General features: G+C 39.3%; 1 non-coding gene across 1 annotated transcript; it reads left to right on the top strand.

Annotated features, from left to right (window-relative positions):
• Window positions 1-4,734: 4,734 nt before the first annotated feature.
• Window positions 4,735-4,841, top strand: LOC141694575 (small nucleolar RNA R71). The gene has a single exon (XR_012563865.1). It is a non-coding gene; the product is annotated as a small nucleolar RNA R71 (small nucleolar RNA).
• Window positions 4,842-7,952: the final 3,111 nt, after the last annotated feature.

Below are 7,952 nucleotides of genomic sequence, written 5' to 3'. Positions count from 1 at the left end.
TAGAATCTTGAGATCAAGTGGACAATAAAACAGCACTAACCACCTCGCGGGTTGCCGTGTCACCATAATAATGCTTCAACCGTTGACCATTTACCTTGAATGCTTGGCCTGGATCATTCTCAAAAATTTCCACCGCTCGATGTGGGAACACAGTTTTGATTATGAAGGGCCCTGACCATCTTGACTTCAACTTTCCAGGAAAAAGCCAGAGACGAGAGTTGAATAAAAGAACTTGTTGCCGTGACACAAATTTCTTGAGCACTAGACCCCGATTGTGGCACCTCTTGACTTTCTCCTTTTATATCTTGTTGTTCTCATAAGCTTGAAGTCGAAACTCGTCAAGTTTATTCAACTGAAGCATCCTCTTCTTTTCAGCTACATCCAAGTCCGGATTTAATTTCTTCAAAGCCCAATATGCTTTATGCTCGAGCTCCACAGGAAAATGACACCCCTTAACATACACCAACTAAAATGGCGACATTCCCAATGGAGTCTTATATGCTGTTCTATACACCCAAACAGCTTCATCAAGCTTCAAAGACCAATCCTTCCTTGATGGACATACCACTTTCTCCAAAATGCGCTTGATCTCTCTTTTAGATACCTCAGCTTGACCATTTGTCTAAGGATGATAAGCCATAGCAATGCGATGATTCACATTATACCTTTTCATCATGGCAGTGAACTTGCGATTGCAAAAATGCCACCCTTCATCACTGATTATGACTCTTGGAGTTCCAAACCTTGTGAATATTTGCTTGCGAAGAAAATTAAGTACCACATTCGCATCGTTCGTTGGCAATGCCTTAAATTCAACCCAATTCGACACATAATCAATCGCCAAAAAGATATACTGATTGTTACAAGATGAGACAAATGGCCCCATGAAGTCAATTCCCCAAACATCGAAGACCTCAACCTCGAGAAGCACATTAAGAGGCATCTCATCCCTTTTAGACGTATTATCTATACGTTGACATCGATCACATTTCAAAATAAACTGATGAGCATCTTTAAACAATGTTGGCTAAAAGAAACTTGCTTGAAGAACACAAGCTACTGTCTTTTCTCCACCATAATATCCTCCATAAGTCGTTGAGTGGCAATCTCGCAAGATCCCCCCCCCCCCGTTTCGCTGTAAGGAATACATCTCCTGATGATTTGGTCAGCTCCTTGGTGAAAAATAAATGGCGCATCCCACATATACCACTTCACTTCATGAAGAAACTTCTTCCTTTGAACATAAGATAAGTCGGGAGGTATGATATAACTCACAAGGTAGTTCACAATATCTGTAAACCACGGCTCTTCTTCTTGCACTCCAAACAGTTGCTCGTCGGGAAACGACTTATTTATCAATGTCTTATCCAATGAAGTAGCATTAGGATTCTCTAAACGTGAGAGATGATCAACAACTTGATTTTTAGTTCCTTTTCTGTCCTTGATCTCTAGTTCAAATTCTTGGAGCAAAAGAACCATCGAATCAATCAAGGCTTCGAGTCCTTCTTTGAGACGAGATATCGAATGACGGTGTGATCAGTGAAAACTGTCACCTTAGTCACAAGTAAATAAGATCAAAATTTCTCAAAACCGTAGACAATAGCCAAAAGTTCTTTTTCCGTTGTAGTGTAATTCAGTTGAGCACCATTTAGAGTCTTACTAGCGTAGTAGACCACATGAAATATGTTGTTCTTTCTCTGCCCAAGAACTACTCTAACTGCATAGTCACTTGCATCACACATCATCTCAAAAGGCTCATTCTAATCAGGTGCAGTTATGACAGGTGTCGTAATTAGACTCTTTTTCAATGTCTCAAAAGCTGCATGGCACTCGTCATCGAATTTAAAGGAACATCTTTCTCTAACAGACTGCACAAAGGCTTTGAAATTTTTGAGAAATCTTTGATGAAATGCCTGTAAAAACCCGCATGACCAAGAAACTGTGAATTCCCTTAACATAAATTGGTGGAGGAAGATTCTCAATGACCCCCACCTTGGCCTTATCCACCTCTAGGCCTTTATTAGAAACCTTGTGCCCGAGAATAATGCCCTAACGCACCATGAAATGGCATTTCTCCCAATTGAGAACCAGATTGGTCTCAACACACCTCTTGAGAACGTGTCCCAGATTCTACAAGCATTCATCAAAAGAATCGCCAAAGACTGAGAAGTCGTCCATGAACACCTCCACATTCTGGCCAATCATGTCAGAAAAGATGGCCATCATACATCTCTGAAATATGGCTGGTGCACCAACAGACCAAAAGAAACTCGTTTGAAGGTGAAAGTACCAAATGGACAAGTGAAGGTAGTCTTCTCCTGATCTTCTGGAGTGATACAAATCTGATTGTAAGCCGAATAGCCATCTAGAAGACAGTAATACTCATGACCGGCCAACCTGTCAAGCATCTGATCAATGAAGGGCAATGGGAAGTGGTCCTTCCTAGTGACTTTGTTCAACTTCCGATAGTCCATGCAGACCCTCCACCCCGTGACTGTTTTGGTAGGGATAATCTCATTCTTTTCATTTGCTACCACGGTAATTCTACCTTTCTTTGGTACACATTGAACGGGGCTTACCTATGAACTGTCAGAGATAGGATAGATGATCCCTACATCTAGCCACTTCAGAATTTCCTTCTTCACTACTTCCTTCATGATTGGATTAAGTCTTCTTTACTGCTCGACTATAGGCTTGCTACCTTCCTCTAGCAGAATTTTATGCATACAGTAAGAAGGGTTGATCCCCTTGATATCTGCTATAATCCAATTGTCGAACTTGAACTCTCTCAGAATCCTCAAAAGCTTTTCCTCATCACTACCTGAAAGGTCATATGCAATAATAACAGGCAGAGTAGATGCATCACCTAAAAACACATACCTTAAATGCTCAGGTAAAGGCTTAAGCTCAAGAGAGGGGGCTTCCTCAATAGAAGGCTTGAGGCATTTAGGAGCTTTGTTCAATTCCTCCATTCCAAGAGATTCAAAAGGCATATCAACCTTCCTCTTCCAGGGAAAAGCATTCAAATATTACAATTGTTCTTCACCTTCGTCATCTTCATTATCTGAATTCCCCAATAAGGCTTTTTTTAAGGCATCAGACCCTAGCAATTGATCAAGTTCCGATATGATCACCGAATCGAGCAACTTCACTTTTAAGCACTCCTCATTATCAATAGGAAATTTTATGGCATTGAACACATTAAAGGTAATATCCTGATCCAGCACTCGTATTGTAAGCTCACCCTTCTACACATCTATCAAGGTTCAGCCAGTTGCCAAGAAAGGTCTTCCCAAGATTATGGGAATTTCTTATCCTCCTCGAAATCAAGAATGACGAAATCAGCAGGAAAGATGAGTTTATCAACCTTGACCAGGACATCCTCCACAATACCTCGCAGATATGTAATAGAACGGTTGGCCAACTACAAGGTCATATAAGTTGGTTTAGGATCAGGTAGATCCAGTTGCTTGAAAATTGACAAAGGCATCAGATTGATGCTAGCTCCCAAATCACATAAGCATCTGTCAAAATACACTTTTCCATAGTACATGGAATAGTAAAGCTTCCTGGATCTTTAAGCTTTAGAGGCAACTTCTGCTGCAGCACAACACTGCATTCCTCCGTGAGAGCGATAGTCTCTAAATCATCTAGCTTTACTTTCCGGGAGAGAATACCTTTCATAAACTTTGCATAACTAGGCATCTGCTCGAGAGCCTTAGTGAAAGGTATGTTGATATGAAGTTTCTTGAACACCTCCAGAAACTTCTCAAATTGCTTGTCCAGCTTTTTCTTCTGTAGCAGCTTAGGAAAAGGCGGTGGAGGATAGATATGTTTCTTCTCTGTATTACCCTCAGGTGGAGTGTGCTCAACAGTAGTCTTCTTTGCTTTCACTTCTTCTTCCTGCTGCTTTGCTTCTTTCTCAGCCTCAGTTTCTTCAGTTAACTCTTGATTTTGTTCGGGATTCGCAACCTTCCCAGACCTCAAAGTGATTGCATTTACCTGCTCCTTGGCTTCCCTCTTTCCTGGAACTTCAGTGTTACTAGGAAATGTACCAGGTTGACAATTTAGCAAGGCATTGGCAATTTGCCCAATTTGATTTTCCAAGGTTTTGATAGAAATAACTTGACTTTTGCACATAAGCGTCAACTCCTCTAATTCAGATTTTTCATTAGCTTGTTGCAGCTGGAGTTGTTGTCTCGGTGCATACTGCGGTTGCTGAAAATTAGGGAGTTGTACTGCTTAGCTGGATACTGCTGAAAAGGCCGTTGAACCGCATTCTGAGCGTTGCTCCAGCTGAAATTAGGATGATTGCGGTTATTAGGATGATAGGTGGATGGCACTGGTTGCTGCGATCGCTGGAAGTTGCTCACAAACTGAGTTGATTCACTAGAGATTGTGCACTGATCAGTTTCGTGGGCACCAGCACAAAGCTTACAGACACTAGTGATTTGATTAACTCCATAATTAGCCAAAGTGTCCACCTTCATCATCAAAGCCTTAAGTTGGGTAGCGATAGCAGTTGCTGCGTCCAACTCCAGATTTCCTGCTACTTTTCCCTAGTTTAGTCTCTGGGAAGGATTTTGGTACTCATTAGCAGCCATCAGTTCAATAAGTTCATAAGCTTCATCGTAGCTCTTAGCCCACAAGGCTCCTCCTGATGCTGTATCAAGCATGGGTCTATAAGTAGGACCCAATCCATTATAGAAATAATTGATAATCATTCAATCAGGTATGCCATGGTGTGGGCACTTCCTTAGCATCTCCTTATATCGATCCCAAGCCTCACACAGAGATTCTCCAGTTTGTTGGGCAAACTGAGTAAGAGCATTCCTGATTGCGGCAGTCTTCGCCATGGGGAAGAATTTAGTGAGAAACTTTTGAGCAAGATCTTCCCAAGTGGTGACAGACCCTGATGGTAGAGAATGCAACCAGCACTTAGCCTTGTCCCTCAGAGAGAATGGGAAGAGTCGCAGCTTGATAGCATCTTCAGTCACATCATTGAACTTGAAAGTGTCGCAGATCTCGATGAGTCCCATCAAATAAATACATATAAATTATATATTTAGACTGAAACACGCAAAGTAATTATACCAAACACGGCAATTAATTCGCAAAAATCCATCAATAAATTCTATAGACCAATTAGCATTTAAATTAAGCAAATAATTAAACACTCAATCATGCAATTTCAGTCACAAAGGTGAATTATGCAAATAATTGACATAAATAAACTAAATAATATGCATGCACAGATGTAAAAATATGATAACTTAATGAGAGATAGTGTACATACCAAGTTCACGTCTCATAAGACAAAAACGGTCTTCACCTAAAGGTTTGGTGAAAATATCTGCTCTTTGTTTATCAGTTGAGATATAAATTAACTCAATATTACCTTTTGAGACATTATCTCGCAGAAAATGGTGACGAACATCAATATGCTTAGTACGAGAATGCATAACAGGATTTTTAGAAATATTAATAGCAGAGGTATTATCATAATAAATTGGAATATTTGTATAAGAAATACCAAAATCCTACAATGTTTGTTGCATCCATAAAATTTGAGCACAGCAACTACCAGCTGCAATATATTCTCCTTCAGCAGTAGAAAGAGCTACAGATGTTTGCTTTTTACTTTGCCATGCATCCAAACAATCACCTAAATATTCACACGCACCACTTGTACTTTTTCTATCAACCTGTGACCCTGCATAGTCAGCATCTGAAAAACCAATTAATTTAAAAGAAGTAGAACTAGGATAAAATATTCCAAGATCTCTAGTTCCCTTAAGATACTTGAAAATCCGTTTAACTGCATTCAGATGAGATTCTTTCGGTTGAGATTGAAAACGAGCACAAAGACAAACACTATACATAATATCAGGACGAGAAGTAGTTAAATATAATAACGAGCCGATCATACCTCGATATTTAGTAATGTCTACAGGTGTACCTTGTTCATCTTTAGTGAGCTTGACAGTTGTACTCATCGGAGTAGCTTTAGCAGAAATATTTTCTAATGCAAATCTCTTAAGCAAATAATTCACATACTTACTTTGATGTATGCAAATACCTGCAGCAGATTGGTTAATTTGCAGCCTAGAAAATATTGCAATTCACCCATTAAACTCATATCAAATTCTTTATGCATGCAGTTAGAAAACCACTTACACAAAGATTCATCAGTTGATCCCAACACAATATCATCTACATAAACTTGTACTAATAGAAAATGATTATGTTTATGAAAAATAAAGAGGGTTGGATCGAGTGTACCACGAGTGAAACCATTCTTTAGCAAAAACTGACTGAGACGCTCATACCAACATCGAGGGGACTGTCTCAATCCATAGATAGACTTTTTGAGCTTGCAGACATAGTGTGGATATTTTTCATGAATGAAACCTGGAGGCTGCTTCAAATAAACTTCTTCCTTAAGATGATCATTTAAAAATGCGCTTTTAACATCCATTTGGTAAAGCTTGAATCCTTTGTGAGCTGCAAATGCCATTAGAATCCGAATAGCTTCGAGACGAGCTACAGGGGCATATGTCTCGTCAAAATCAATTCCTTCCTGTTGGTTGTATCCCTGAGACACCAAACGAGCTTTATTCCGAATAATGTTACCATCTTCATCCTTCTTGTTCTTGAAAACCCAACGAGTACCAATGACTTTGGCATTAGAAGGAGGAGAGACAAGTTTCCAGACTTGACAGCGTTCGAACTGGTTCAATTCTTCTTGCATGGCAACTGACCAACATTCATTTGCAACAGCTTCTTGAGCATTTTTTGGTTCAAATTCAGCAACAAAGGCACAGAATGCACATAAGTTATGAAGTCTGCTTCGCGTAGAGATTCCTTGATCCAAATCTGTAAGGAGATTGTCTAGTGGATGATTCTTAACTGTTCTGGAAGACTTTGGCAGTTGGATAGTACTCATTTTTTCTTCATTAGAATTATCTGCTTGATAAGGAATAGGAGTTGTCTCTTTTGATTGAGACTGAGACTTGGAATGAGACTGTCTTATTTCTTCCTGAGAAGAATTTCCTTGCTGAAAAGTGAAAGAGTCATTTGACCATTGATCAGGAGTCCGGGGAGAGTCTTGAAAATTTCCCGAAGAGGTAGATGAATCAGGAGTTCTTGGACAATCTGACTTTTCCTGAGAAGCATGACCCTTTTGAGATTGAGACTGTCTCATTTGAGAAAGAGACGGTTGATCAACAACATCTTCTTCAATTTGAGATATCTTCAAGGCAGATTCATTGAAAGCAATGTTGATAGATTCTTCAACTTTGTGCTTGACAGAATTATAAACTCTATAACCCTTGCTTGTAGTAGAATATCCCAAGAAAATTCCTTCCGAAGACTTAGCATCAAATTTTCCTCGAGTGTTCTGTGTATCTAAGATAAAAAAATTTGAACCAAATACTCGAAAATAACTGATGTTAGGCGTTTTATTCTTAACAAATTCATAAGGAGTTTTAAGCAAAATAGGACGAATAAGCACTATATTTAACACATAACAGGAAGTGTTTACCGCTTCTGCCCAGAATTTACGTGGTAGATTACTTTCATGAAGAAGAGTACGAGCAGTTTCCTGTAGAGTTCTATTCTTGCGTTCAACAACTCCATTTTGTTGAGGTGTACGTGGGGCAGAGAATTCATGAGTAATGCCTCTAGATTTGCATAAAGTTACGAAATCTTTCTCGAATTCACTTCCATGATCACTACGAATAGTCTTGAGCTTTAAAGAATACTTAGTCTCAAGGTTAGTAATAAGATCTTTGAATTCACTAAAAGCTTCATCTTTAGTACGCAAGAATAACACCCAAGTAAAACGAGAGTAATCATCTACTATAACGAAAGCATAATTCTTACCTCCCAAACTTACATATCTTACTGGACCAAAAAGATCTAGATGTAACAACTGCAAAGGAACAGAAGTT

Source organism: Apium graveolens, chromosome 10 (assembly GCF_009905375.1).
Source record: "Apium graveolens cultivar Ventura chromosome 10, ASM990537v1, whole genome shotgun sequence".
Classification (NCBI taxonomy): Eukaryota; Viridiplantae; Streptophyta; class Magnoliopsida; order Apiales; family Apiaceae; genus Apium; species Apium graveolens.
This window is presented reverse-complemented; position numbering and strand designations above follow the sequence as displayed.